The 14,756-nt window shown below is 41.1% G+C and overlaps 1 protein-coding gene across 2 annotated transcripts in view; it reads left to right on the forward strand.

The window, feature by feature from the left end:
* Positions 1-1,018: 1,018 nt before the first annotated feature.
* Positions 1,019-14,756, forward strand: part of NRIP1 (nuclear receptor interacting protein 1) — an 83,929-nt gene continuing 70,191 nt past the window's right edge. Inside the window, exon 1 of one of the 2 annotated variants that reach the window (XM_081025142.1) lies at positions 1,019-1,135. The gene's annotated coding sequence lies outside the window, so the exon portion shown is untranslated. Of the gene's footprint in view, positions 1,136-1,908; positions 1,956-14,756 lie in introns of those variants that run through there. The other variant, XM_081025141.1, reaches the window with a different exon arrangement.

The following is a 14,756-nucleotide window of genomic DNA, read 5'->3' on the forward strand; positions in this document are numbered from 1 at the left end:
GAATCACTAGGTGATGTAAAAGATTGTTCTAAAATTCACCATCACCATTAAGCGGAGTAGTCCTACTATGTGCCTAGTACTGTACTAGGTGCTGGATTTGTTAAGCATTAATTTGAAAAGTTGCTTTCACTTTTAAGATTGTGAAGATATTCCAAAACTCTCATTCATATTTTTAAAGGATAAATGAAATTTTAAATGCACACTACAGCCATTACATAACAGGCATAGAATACTGTTTTATGACTTGCATAGTTCTTTTTAAGCACACTAGCAACTCTATTTTCAAAAGCTATATGATTCTAAAGGATATGAAAACCTACATATAAAAATGGAGTGCCTCATTTGTTTTGTGTAATAAGTGTTGTAACACAGGCATGCCATTTCGGAGTTTAGGGTGAGGCTTTAAGCCGTACTTTGGCGTTTCTATATCAAGCAAAAAACAATTTCAGCAACAGCAGTCATTTCCCCTCGTCTTTTTTTTTTTTTTTTCCCCTGGCGAGTTACTAAATGCTAGATGCTAGAGTCAAAAAGAAACCTGACATCTGGGGAGGTGTTGAGGGGGTGTTAATAGTTATAGTTAGATGTTTGGGGAGCGTTGAGGATAAGATTTTATAACAGCAAATACAAGAAGGGGGGCATTGTGATCTCTCCTCCCTCCACTCTCTCTCTTCACCAATCCATATTCCCTCAATTTAGAGGCGGGCTCAGCGAGATTAGGCTGCAGGAAACCCAGAGGCTCCCCAGCGCGGCCGCCCGGGCCTCGTGATGTAATTGTTATTTCTTACTCCGAGACGGAACCGTGGAGAGCTGCCGAAGAAGTGGCAGCCTCGTTCCTGTCGCCTTGCCTGGCAGGGTCACACTCTTCCCGGGGATGAGTCTATTCGCTGACAGGCTCCGCTGGTGACTTCGCAGTGACAAAGCAGCTGAGGATAAAACCCTGCCCCTGGGTCCTTCGTGCGTCCGAGGAGCTGCACGGGACACTCCTCAGGTCTCCTGCCCGGTTTTCCTCTTGGAACCACTCCTGCATTTATTCCTGGGTGCCTACTACGTGCCGGGCGTGGGGTCCAAGTGACCTGGAGTCAGTGCCCGTCCAGCCTGTCCCCCTAAGATTAAAGCAGGACACACAGATCACAAGGTGGGGAAGTTGGGGGTGAGTGAGAGGGAGCCAAGGGAGCGCGTGCCGTTGGGTGAAATGGGAGGACCCTGGGCGTCCCGGCCCCCAGGCGGTGCCCCAAACGCGAGCCTGTGGCCCGAAGAACGAGAACGACGCCCCGGGCCCCAGGGAGGAGCTGTCCAGGCGCCTTCGGCGGTCGGGGGCGGCCGGCCGGAGCCGGGAGCCCGGGGGACGGCTCGGGTGCGAGGAGCGCCCAGCGCCCCGGCCGCCGCGGTCGTCCCGCTGCCTCGGGGCCCTGCGGCCCCCGCCCGGCCGTTCGGAGGGCGGGCGGGGAGGAAAACAGCACGACAGAGGGGGCTGCTCAGCTCCCGGGAGCTGCCGGGACCCGCGTGGCGTCCTCCGGCCCCGTGACAATGGGAGGGAGGGGGAAAAAAGGGTTAAGAAACTTGGCTGAGGAGCTGAATGGCGTGGAGCGGCGAGGGGAGGGACCGGGCCGCGGCGGCCGCGGCGGCGGAGGGAGGAGCGCGGCTGCGGGCGGGCGGGCGGCGAGCGAGGCGCTCAAAGTCAGCCTCGCAGACATTGCAGCAGAGCCCCGAACTCGGGAGGCGGCGGCGGCGGCGGGGAAGGAGGAGGCGGCGGCCGCGGCGAGGCGCAGGGACGACCCGGCCCCACGCCCGCCCGCGCGCGCCCGCCCGTGGCCTCGCGTCCGCCGCTGCGCTGGGCAGCGAGGCGGCTCGGAGGGGAGAGCTCGCCCGGGCGCCGAGGGAGGACGGCGCGGCGGGCGCCTCCGTGGAGGACTGAGCCTGACGGAGCCCGAAGCTCGGAGCCGCGGCGGCCTCGGGTGAGTGGCGGCCGCAGCCGGGGGCTCGGAGGAGCGGCCCGCGGCGCCGCCGGAAACGGCCCGGGAGCGCGGCCCGCGGCGGCAGCGTTGGCGGGCAGGGCCGCGGGGGCGTCGGGGCGGCGAGAGCGGAGGCGGACGGCGGGGAGGGCTCGGCGGCGGGCGGGAATCGTTTCCGGGGGAAGCCCGCCTCCTCTGCCGGCTCCGACCTCCCCGGGACCTCGGGGGGCCCGGGCAGCGGGGCCACAAGTTGTGGAGTTGGCCCGGGGCTCCCCGGCCGAGCTGTGCCAGTCCTGGGTCGAAGGGCGGCCGGTGCCCTGCGAGCCGGGCCAGGCGCGGTGCCCGGGCCGGGGTCGCGGCCCCGAGTCGGGGGCGCCTCTCGCCGCTCCCCGCCTACCGCCCGGTGCCTCCCGGCGCTGAGCTGCCCGACTCCCGGCCGGGACAAGTGAGTGGGAAACGCGACGGCGCTCGCGGACCCCCAGCCCCACGCGCGGCCCGTCGGCACCGTCCTGCCCCCTCCCGAGGGAGGGCGCGCTCCCGGGACCCGAGGCCTCAACCGTCATCTTTCCCCCTGAGCCAGAGAACGGACTCACATTTGGGGGGAGCCCGGAGACCCCTTGGGAGGCTTCTTCTCTCCCCCCGTTCATCTATGTTCTCCTTACTACCAGTGGTGGTGGTGGTTTGATGAAGGGCTTCCCTGGAAATGTTCCACACACCCTCCCATTCTTTCCAAAATAGTTGACAAATTTTCATCGCGAGTTGGTTGGTGTTCAGTCTGAAGGAACAAAGGAATCCACTGTGCCCGGGAGGCGGACAAGCTGGGAGTCAGTGACACATGTTGATCTCGGGAGCACCACGGGAGTTTCTACCTTCTGTCCCATCAGTGCCTTAATAGGCTTCTGAGGACAGTGAAGTTAACAGGATGACACACGCTTTTGGGTTTTTAAAATATGTTTTAATAGGACGTTCTATTTGGAGGCAAAAAAAAAAAAAAAAGAAAAAAAGAAAAAAAAAAGACATTCCCAGCTCCAAGGACTTTTCCCTCACTTGGTGGAACTGAGTTGGAGTTTGTTTCCAGTAATGTAGATGATGAAATGTGAGATTGTACAGGAAAAGCTGTCTTTAAGGGAAGAAAGATCGTCTAGAGATGTCCAAAGCAAAAGTGATTGTCGGTTTATATGTGATAAATTCTCTTTGCGTTTTTGGGGGAGGAATTTCTGAAGGAAAAGGCTTTGGTAACTCATTCTTTCAAGTTAGGAGTTGCGTTGAACCTGCTTATTAGTGAATCATGGGTTTAGCAAGTGGGTGGCATCTTCCTGATGTAATTATTCCGCGTTTAATCACCAGTTTGCTACCTTTGTTGAAGAGACACTGAAGTAAGTGGACGTTTTAAACAAATGGTGCTTCCACTGCTCGGCACCTAAGTGTGGGTTGCTGCCTGGAGTATGTTGAAATATTTTTCCTTCGAAGTAAGTTGCATTGGTTTTGCTCAGCCAGTTGGTAATGTGGATTGGGTTTAACCGGTTCAGAGACTAGTGGATTCATGACCAGTAGTAACTTTTCTCTGCCTGCAATTAGTTCCTGGAGACAAAGAAGAGTCAATCAATGGAACAGCCACTGCAGGCTGTAGGATTGGTACTCTAGTCAGTTCCATACCCTCTGGTGAGAAAGACCTTTTTCCATACTTACCCCTAAAAATGCCCTAGGTGTATGAGAATTTTATGTGCATATATGTATATATATATATTTATATTGTTGATTGTATTCAAATGAATTCTCTGTAGTGCCATTGAGGTACTTGAAAACCAAGTTTAACGCCTCTGGAAAGTCTTGACTTAGACCCACTTCTTGCATGTGTCTCTTTTAAACTCTGCAGAACTTGGATTTTACTAATTTAAACACCCTAAAATGTTGTTAGTTCCCAATAAATAAGTGTCTGTAAAAGAAGCTGAAGGCTCCTGCAGTTTTAAGAGCAAAACATCATGATAAAAAATAACCTATACCACCACCTAGAGTCTGTTTGTTAGTGTATTGCTCCTGAAGTTTGCTTGAATTGACATGTCTCTTGTGGTTCCGATATAGCTAAAAATGATTAAGAAGTACTAGCTCACCAAAGGCCATCCAAGAGAAAAATTATTTGTGTAATAAATGGCAAGTGCCAATTAAAATTATTTGTGCTACCTTTACAATCGAAAGTTATGACATATCAATTTGAGTGGGCTGTTCTCCAAAAGATATTAAATTCAGAAGAATTTAAAACAGGAATTTTCAGTTTGTGCTCCAAGGTAGCTCTGATTGCTTAAAGACGTTTTGCATTGTTACCAGAGATTCAAGACATCTTACAGATTAAATGACATTAAGACTTTTTGAGGTCCACGTGAAACAAAAGTAATGATAAAATAAAAATATGAAGGAGTGTAAAAACTCCAAAACTTCTGGCAAGTCAATGGAAGAGAAAATGTAGGCTATGGTAGAGTTGTGGTTCAGAGATGAGAAATGAAAATGTGAAATAAAGGGCTGATCTGTCTTGCTGGTAGTTTATACATAGTAAAGCAATCTGTTAAATGGGAGACTATAGGAAGGCAGCTTTGTGCCAGGTGGCTTATTCATATTGTCCATGGAGGAAGTAATGTTCCTTCTTTAAATGGTATAATTCAAGAAAAAGATGGCCTCCACAATCTTTAATTAAATACCAGTTGAACAGAGAGAACTAGAGCACCGTATTAATTCTGTCAAACATCACTATTTTAGAACATTGAGGACAACTAAAAATGAATTAACTCATATCTGAAAGCAGAGCTTTATGGAAGGTGACAGATGAGGCAAAATATGTCAATCTGATGGAACAAATAGGGAGATAAGGAGACATGTCATCCTTGGCTCTCTAGAAACATTAGAGGGAAGAAGGTTATTACTAATTATACAGATTTCTTTGCAAACCAATACTAGAAGATGCTGGCACAGAAGTAATTTTAATTCAGAGTGACTTAGGGTATATTACGTTAAAGGGATTAGGTTTTTAATTTTAAAACTCTAAGATTGTAAGAAATTTAAAAGCAATAATCGTTTTGTGTATCAGGTTAAAAGATAATTCTGCCCCAAATAAGTTCAAAACATCTCATTTTTATCAAGAAAAATTGTTCCCTTTTAATTTTGATAGGTTCAGTTTTGCTTTTCAAACTTTACAATTAGTTTTTTTAAAGTGTATGTTAATAGAGAAGAAGGAGTTCTTGTTAATCTGTCTATCCTAAGCCTCTCTCTGTCTCTTTTCACTTCTCTCTTGCTCTCTTCTCCCCTTTTCTAAAATAGCTTCTACATCTTTGGATGTTTTCTGTCATGAAAATTGCCTTCATTTGTTACTTCCCTTCTTGGCTGTGGTGGGTGAAGGTTCTTTACTCTTGTGCTTTTTCATGTGGCTAATACACAATCGGTGGGTTTTGTTTTGTTTTTTGTTTTGTTTTAATAGTGACTTCCTATTACGTGGATGAAGACTGGGGAAAAAAGCATTTGCTGTTCTAACAAAGCCCTTTGTATATGTCTTCCAACTGGAAAGATAGTTTTATGAAAAGCAACTTTTGATTACTATTGAAAAGTCAAACATTTTCAACAGAATGGGGAGGGAGCTTTCAGGATAATGAGTTTGAATTTATGAATTGTTCACTATATATTTCCTTAAGTAGAAGTTTTTTGACGGGTCCGTCTAGGGGTGGGTGGGAATCAGCAAACTCATTCTGTAGTATTCAGACAACAACAACAATCAGAGATATGGAAGTCCAGGGCAGTCACTAAGACTTGAGAAGGTAAAAATCAGGAGTGTCAGATGATGAAGCAGGCCAGTGGAATGGGACTGAGGATTATGTCCAGAGGTTGGAATAAAAAAAAAAAAAAAATGGAGGAGCGATATCTTGTTTCCGTATCCTGTTTGCATCTGATGCTGAAGCAGGGACATAAATTGATGATGGTAATGGATTCCCTTTTATGAGGCAGCAATAATATAATTGGTTGTTTGAGGGGGAGAAATGACAAATTCCCCATTTGTGCATGTGCACACTTTCTGTTTGAATGTCTCTTAAATAAACATAAGAAGATCAAAGTTGGTTGCCAGAATAGAACCAGGAGTTATAGTTTGCTTGGAAGAAAATGAATTAATACTAAATTACCTTTTAAGAGCTGGTGTTTTCCAAGGATCGTATTGAACGTGGAAAACAGAGTGCTGAGGTTTGGGTGGTTAACTGGAGAACTCCTTCATAGGATATCTGATAAAAATAACTGGATGGTACACCTGAAGCTGAAGCTGAATAATATTGAATGTCAACTATAACATATACGTAGTCATGGGATGTGGAGTACAGCATAGGGAAAAGTCAGTGGAACTGTAATAGCTAGTATATACGATGTCAGAGGGGTAGAAGGTTGAAGGAGAGGGTTATCACTTTGTGAGGGGTGTAAATGTCTAGCTATTACATTATTTTATGCACCAGAAACTAAAAAAATACCTGGATGAAAATAACTACAGAAAGAATGTTTTCTTTAAGCACATTATTATATGATTAAACAGTGGAGGGAAAATTGGGACTGAAGAGACCTCTGAAGTCTTATCAGGGTATAGATGCCCATCTATTGTTTGGTTTTTTACCCCTTGAAATTTACTGTTCACATTTAATGGATATTGAATATTTAGGATTCTAAAAATCAGAGTTCATTTAGAACCAAACTTTCATTTTGCCCAAGGTATGAGCGGTGGTATTAATTTTTCATAATAAATATAGTTATTGAAATAACTGGGATGTTATACTAATTGTTGTCATTGTTGTAGTACATACTCTGCATTATGAACTTTGAAATTCAAATTGCCTACACTATTTTGTAAATACTACAAATAAAGCATTACAAAATTTGTGGTATTTTGGGAACATAATATAATTTTTCTTAGTTCATAAAACATTGAGAAGAAGAAGAATGAAGAAAAAATAAATGTGATATGTTTTACCATTGTATTAGGATTTTGTTGAAATTAATACCTTGAAACACGCTATGGGTAACATTTAGCGTAGAACTCTAGAAGTAATATAATGAGAAGCAGATTTGAAGAACTTAGATTGGCAACTCAAAAATATAGGAAAATGTCACTCTTTGGAGTTACAAAAAAAAAAAAGGAATCCAATATATTCACTTCATAGTATTAAGATGTTTTTAAAGGCTGTATCAGATTTTAAGAGAGATTATTTTTGAAGTTAATAGATAATCACTTGGTTAAAGAAATTGTAATTCATCTGATTTGTATTTTGGGCAAAATAAATTCAAAAAGAACTCCCGAATATGTTGAAACTTTGGTAAGGAAGATTCTTATGACATCCATCCATCCATCCATCTATCCATCCATCCATCCATCCTTCCTCCCCTATTTCACTCCCTCCCTCCCTCTCTCCTTCCCTTCCTTCCTCTTTGTTTGAATAAATAGGGCTAGGGTTAAAAAAAAAATTGTTAAGAAACTTAGAAATAGAATTGCCTCTCTGGCAGCGTTAATATTTTTGTTTGAAATTCAAAACTAGCATGCTTCACTCTCCACAGAAAAATTTTTAACTTGGTACACCTCAGGGAATAAAGCTCTAACTTAAAATCTATCTTGCCTCTTTAGCTTTGTGTTATTTAGCAAACATCTTTAAGGATGGAAGGAAGAGACCCTTATTTGCCTTAAATTCCAAGTCACTGTGTGACTAAGCCTAGTGTCTTAAGAAATCTTAAACTAGAAGTCTACTGGGAATTTGAGTCAGCCGCTTAAGATATCCCTGGGACTAGGACAACTCATTGCCCTGATGTCCGGATTTGTTCAGAGCTTTGGTGGAAAGGAGTCTTTCACCCTTGGACTTCTAATTAAGAAAGTCATTTTTCAGTCACCTGTTAAATGATAGTCAGGGCTACTCCTTGTTTTCAAATCCATAATTTGCTAATGGATTGAGGAACTAAGGAATTAAGAGCTTCTGTTGTTAGTAGCAGTGCTTTGATTATTTTACTTTTACCTTCTTTACTAGTTCTGTGAGGGTAGTAGGTAAAAGTCAGGTCATTATCTTTAGATAGCTAAGAGAAAAGGTGAAGCCACGTAGTGAATAAGCTAGCTTCTTGTAGTTTGTGCTTTTAATTGTTGAATTTGCTTATACTGTACATACCACGTGAATATGTTCAGTATGTTACTGCATTTAAAAAGTCAGATGATAATTTAGCATTGCAGTAGTAAAATAGGAAATTGCATTTATATGCAATCTTAAAATGAGAATAGTACGATAATCGTTTTGGTGATTTAATGACATAATGTAGATTTAATGACATAATGAGTGAGCCTGACATGTAACAGGACACAATGAAAGTTTGAGAATTAGAAGTTTAAAATTAAAAAAAGGGACTAATCTCTTAAAGAATCTATCTGGAAATGGAGAGCGATAAGTGTTTGTGGGATTATAACTGATTTTTGAAAAGCACAGTGTTCTAGATTTTCTTTTTTGATTCCTGAACTTAAGGATTTATGATATTCTGCGAGACAGTGGTAGATTTATACAGTGGAAAAGAACAAATTAAGGGAAAGAAGGATAGAAGAAGATGGAGAACATCAAGAGAAAGTATTGGAAACATGTGAAACACTCCCAAATGGGATATAAGAAATGTCCTCAAAATGAATTAATCACAGTTGAATGTTTTCCCCCTCAAGGGAATATTTGCATAATGGGTCATGTAGGCTCAGGTTTGATTTTTGAAAAACATTTTAGAAAAGTATTTTTGTTTTGTTATTGAGCACATTTCTAACTTAGCTTCTGCTACTAAAACATTGTATGATACAAATAAAAGGAAGGCCCTTTTATATCTGGGCAACATCTGTAGAATCTGTTGAACAGGGAGTTAGATCTTTAAAGTCTGAAACTCAGACTCTGTACATCAGTATCTGCTGTTTTTGACAGTGGACAGTAAAGCTTTCAAGCTTATGGTTTTAAAAGGAGCAAAGATGATTGGGTGAAAACTTGAAATATAAAAAGTTGTTATTTAGCTATTGCCTTTGCCCTTTCTGTTGGGGGCAGCTGCTTTGTGCTATGCGTTGTGCTGGCCACTCGACAGTTCCCAGGTGACATATAGGTATCATTTTCTCCATTTTACAGATAAAGAAACCTAGTCTGAGCGATGCCTGTGTAACTTGCCTGAGGTAACACAGCTAATAACCTCATTCATAATAATTTGCTTTTTCATGAGAATATGCCACTTTTTGAAGAGTGGCATATTTTGAAGAGTGGCAAAACAGTCTATTCGATTTTTAGAAAGTCGTCCAGAAACCCTGTTCCCAACCTGATAGCCACAGAACTCATGCAGCACGTGTCGTCTGCCCAACCTGGATTCTCAAAGACCTTTCTTACTGGGAAGGCACATTACTTCCAATAGACGATTCTGCAGCAGTTGATGTCAGTTCTCAGAGAGCTGATGTCCAGCTTCCAGCACTGACGATGGAAATGAAATCACAAAGGGCAACGGTGCAGGCTCTTTTCTCTCCCAAATGCTCACCCTTGTGAAGCGTACCACAGAATTACTGTAGTGTTCTTCAAGGCAGAGAAAGCAACTATGTTTCTTGATATAATTCATTAAAATAGCTTGTCATGGTCTTAATCCAGGTATTCCCAAGGCTAATTATGTTTGTCCACTTCAAGGAGCAGTTCACAGCCATAGCTCTTCCTGGTTGAAATGTTAAACCTCTTTGACTGTTATAGTTCTTAACATGCTTTTTTAATTGTCCTATCATCACCAACAGTAATTTTATTTTAAAGACTATGCTGTGCTAATAAACTAGGTTCTGTAAAACAAAGAGGAAATTGACGGTGCATTTGTGAATTTTATCAGAGGGAAGCAGAAACAGAAAGATGAGTATTTGGCTTCATTTTGGGAGTAGACCATGGTCAAGAAAAAGATTTCTTGAGATAGTGTGATAGTATGTTTTTAAGTACACGTTAGGCATGTTCTTCTATTGTTGAGGCCATGAGAAATGGGAGTTCTCTCTCCACTTCTTTTTACTTGCCTCATTTAAAATTTAGGGAATTTTGAACCCCAAAGAATCAAGCTGAGTGGTTCCCTCTAAAGGTATAGTCCAAATTGAAACTATATTGGTGACATAAGGGTGAGTAATTAGACTTTGGTACATAATTTTTCTAGGGAGCTTTGGATTTAGAATTGCCAAGTAAATGTTAGATAAACAGAGGAGCTTGTATAAGAGATGAATTAAAATAAACTGAATTTGTGTGAGGCCAAGGATTAAAGATGAAAGTTTTTTATTCACCTTCTGGTTCTTTCCCTATATCCAGATGTTTGGTCTTATTGAGGCAAAACTCAAAGCAATAAATGCATTGTTCACTTTGTTAGCGAACTGCTACTCTTACCGATCTTGGTCATCCATGACTAACCTGAGTCACTAGCACGTTTTCTTCTGTGTGTTTTGTTATTTTTTTCTTACTTTGATTTCTTTTTTTGGTTGGCCTTTCACAAATTGAAGTAATTTCATAGACTCCTTAGATTTTCAGGTTAGAAGGGAATTGGATAACAGCTATGGATACTCTGGGTTTAAGCATACTTGTCCTAGAGGTACCTTGCCCTGCTTCCCCATTTTCAAACAAATCAGCTTATATAGAGGCATCTTGCTTAACGGAAAAGCACGTAGGGATAGGTGGTGGTGTGGACTGTAAATCACCTGGTGATAAATGCTACTACCGTTTAGCACTTACGAGTATACACCTTTTTTTCCTCCTCCGGTCCTACTTTATTTTGGTTTTGTTTCCCTGTTTTTCTTTACTCAATTTCGCACTTGTTCTTTTTTTCTTTTTTAAAATTTATCAGGGGTATCCATGCGATACAGTGGAGCAAATGCTTATTTATCTTTCAACATTTTTGATGTCGTTAATTTGAAATTTCTAAAGCATTGTCTGCATTCTACACAGGAAGAAATTGGGACCCAAAGAATTTAAATAAATTTTAAAATTCACATAACCAGCAGTTGGGTAAACCCAGGATGAGAAACCAAGTCTTGATTTATTTCACACCTTTTTGTTTGTTTGTTTGCTGTATCCGTCATTGTGTACCAGGTGTTAAGGAGTAGTTAATAACCTTTGGTAATGGATCCAGCAGGAAAATCCAAGCTAACCCCAAGGAAGGATCTGTGATAACCAGAAGTGGAGTGGGAAAAGGCCAACTGTTATTACCCTTGTTTGTGTAGCCTGTTTTCTTCTCGTCCTACTAAATATGGTCTTCAGAACAGTCTTATGATTCATTTGATATTCTAGTACTTAGAATGTATTTTTTCGGCTGAGAATTTAACAAGAGAAATTTTACAGTACAGGTGTGCATTTGTTCAGGCAGCAGCTTTGTTTCTATATGTTATGTATTTGGTTATATTTAAAAATCAGTAGGGGAACTTTATTTGTAGATTAAAACCAGCCACCTTTAGTCAGCTAGTGTGATGAGAATGCTTACAGGCCAGCTCTACTTATTACTGAAGAGTAATTTCCTAAAACCATTAGTGGAGGTGGTTGGGTCTGTTGGTTATATTGGAATAGGGTTTCCAGGCGGGAATTCCTGCCTGTTTTCAGGAATTTTTTCGCTTTCCCGTTCCTGAATCCCAAGAAAAGTTGGTTGGGAAATTAGGAAAATTGACTCCTTGAACCCATGTGGTTGGTTGTATCGGCCATCACTTTGTGGAAACGATTCATCGTGGAGAACAGAAAATAGTTTATATCTTGGGATTCGGGAATGGGGAAGCGGAAAAAATGCCTGAGAATGGGCAGGAATTCCCGCCTGGAAACCCTATACTGGAATATAATGCCAAGGTTATGGACCCCATTTCCTTATTTATTTATTTTTTTTATTAGTTTCAGGTGTACAAGACAAGGTACTACTTAGACGTTCATCATTTATATCCCTCACACTGTGAACCCCCCTCCCCCCATCCACTATCCCTCCGACCTCACACCCAGCCATCACATTATATATATAAAATTATAGTTGGCATTCATTATTGTTTAGCTTCTGGTGTACAATGCCATGATCAGGCATCCACAGTATCCCTGAGGTGGTCTCCCAAATAGGACGCATGTCCATCGGATACCCAACAAAATCTTTACAACATTATTGAATAAGTTCCCCAAATTAATTTTCAGAAAACCCTGAGGCCATCTTGTGGTTACCAGCTGCTTCCTAATCCCTTCACCTTTTCCCTTATCCCCAACCCCCCCCCCCCCCGCCCCCGCCCATCTAACAACTTCTTCTGCTGTGAACAAGTAACAGGATGAGAGGGTGTTGTGTGGGCCAGTGGTGATAATGTCCCCTGAACCAAGGGCACCTGGGTCCACCCCCGTAGAAAGAGAGCAAAAGAGAAGAAACCTCACGGCAGCAGTTGATGTGGGCCACAGACTGCTCGTGTTCCTGCCCTGGGGGAAGCAAATTGGCAAGGAGTAGTCTCACTTAGGGGACAGTGGGCCAAAGAGTGCAGGTGCTCACTGCAGTCTCCACACCCCTAACCAGGTCACATTTGTCCACGCCCTTGACTGGAAGGAAGTCACACTTGCTTACTGTCTGTCTTCCTCAGTAGAGGGCAAGCGCCCTGACTAGGAGTATATTCATCAGTGTATTATCTGTCGGTGCTCTAGGTGCCTGGCGAATAGAAGGCTGTTACAAACTTTGGTTGAATTGAATTATACCAATTCCAACTATTGGGGAAATTGGGCTTTTGTAGGGTCAGGAATGGAGCCTTTATGTGTTTATATGTAAGAGCTGCTAATTATTATGTATATAACATATCCATAATAGCTGCTGTTCTGTATTTTCTTCTTCAGTCTATTTAAATTAGGAGTTCTAAAAGGAATGATATTTCTTCCTTAAAATTTATCATCCTCTTCCCAGGCATATTAATTATGAAGGAAAAAGTGAAATTAACTGTTGGTGACATTATAATTACTTGGTGCTTGAAACTGTTTTGTGATGCTGTTTTTTTCGTTTTTTGTTTTTTTGTTGTTGTTTTTTTCAAAAAATGCACAAATTACAACATATTAGAAAACATGTGCAGCAAAATCTTTGGGGCCAACATTTAAAAATTGTTAAGGAAATGAAACAAAATATTTCAAGAGCCCTATTGACAGGTTCCTTTGTCACTTCCAGGAGTCATAGGATCCACCAGCTTGACACATTTAATTGCATTGGATTTGACTGGTTGGGAAGATGGAGGCCTCTCAGAATCTCATGTCTAGAGTTATTTTGGCATTCAGTAACTTTAACAGTTCGAAGGAATCAAGAATGACTTGATTTAAACTCGTAAGTTATAGGACTTAAGTAATATATGAAGCCCTTTTGTTATTTTTTATAACAAAGGATTTGTTCTTTACTAGACGTGAATTTTCTCGCTGTTAGAACATTATCATATTCAACTAGATTAATAGTGCTAAGACAGAAAAGAAAATTATTTTAAAATGGAACTCAGAAATTTCTAGACTAGCAATTTTTAAATACTGAAGAAAAGGTATAGATTACCTGGGATATAAATTTACAGCATTGAGATTTAACAAATACTCTTAAAATAACTAACCCAGTTTCTTGCTTTGTGAAGATAAAGTTTTTTACTAAACTTTATGCATGTGTGGAAATTGATGTCTTTTGTAAACAGAAAAATCATCTCTTCTCATGGTTCACATATTTTTCTCTGTATTCACATGCTTATAAATCATAGCAAAAGAAGATATGCAGCTAATGGACTGTTGTCCAAAGTAAAAGGATGGAAAAATTAACACATTTACAATTTATGTGGTATATTCTACTTTGTGCTTTCATCATTGCTTATCCTGAGTAGCTCAACTGCTTTTTCCTTTCATTGTTCTTTTTCAGTCAGTCTGTTATAGAATGCATCAGTCCGTTCTGCACATGAATATGAATTCCCACTGTTGGATTCCTCAGCAGAGACCCAAACTCAGTTTCCATTTTCGTGAACTGACACTTGTGTAACTAAAGCATGGTGGTTCATTGAAATTAACATTATTAGCCAGTGCAATAAAAAGGGAGAATGAGAATCTAAATGAGTAGTTTCCTGGTAGTTGTCCCTGCTATAAGTATTTGTTTTAGCTGTGATTACTCATCCATGTATTTTACATTTTATACGTCCTCGTGTATGTATATTCTTCCTAATAATGCCAGGAGATAATTTCCTTTGAAGTTATCATTCTAATAACATGAAAACATTTACTTTGCAGTTTAAACTCTTGTAACACCTTCTCTTGTTATGTCTTAAAAAGTAGTAAATTCTGTCATTGGAATTATTGGAAGTATTTATCATTTTAGCACAACTCTGAATGATCTTTCTTTTGATAATTATTCTATGTTCCATTTAATGACATATTACCTTAACTTGTAAGGTTCCAGGTTGTTAAAGGCAAAAATGACAATATTGGTTAATATTGAAAATAGGTGAAAATGGTCCTTTGGGGCAGTCAACAAAAAAGATAAACTTGATATCTTTTGAAAATCTAAAATTATGCATTCCCTTACATGAATCATGGAAATCCAAATTTTATCTTATTGATCTGTAAGTTTTTCATGTATCAAGCGAGAGTAGTAAAATTCTTTCTAGTTGTATGAAGTAAATGGTAGGAGGAGGAGTAGCACTCATTACTATATACGAAAACTAAAATACCCCTGTGATGATAGAGACAGCATGTTAGTTTGGACTACATTTGATTTGATTTTACAGTGAATTTTAATTTTTTTGTTTGTATTTTTTAGAATTCTGGTAAATGTGAA

This window comes from Rhinolophus hipposideros, assembly GCF_964194185.1.
Source record: "Rhinolophus hipposideros genome assembly, chromosome: 2".
Lineage (NCBI taxonomy): Eukaryota > Metazoa > Chordata > Mammalia > Chiroptera > Rhinolophidae > Rhinolophus > Rhinolophus hipposideros.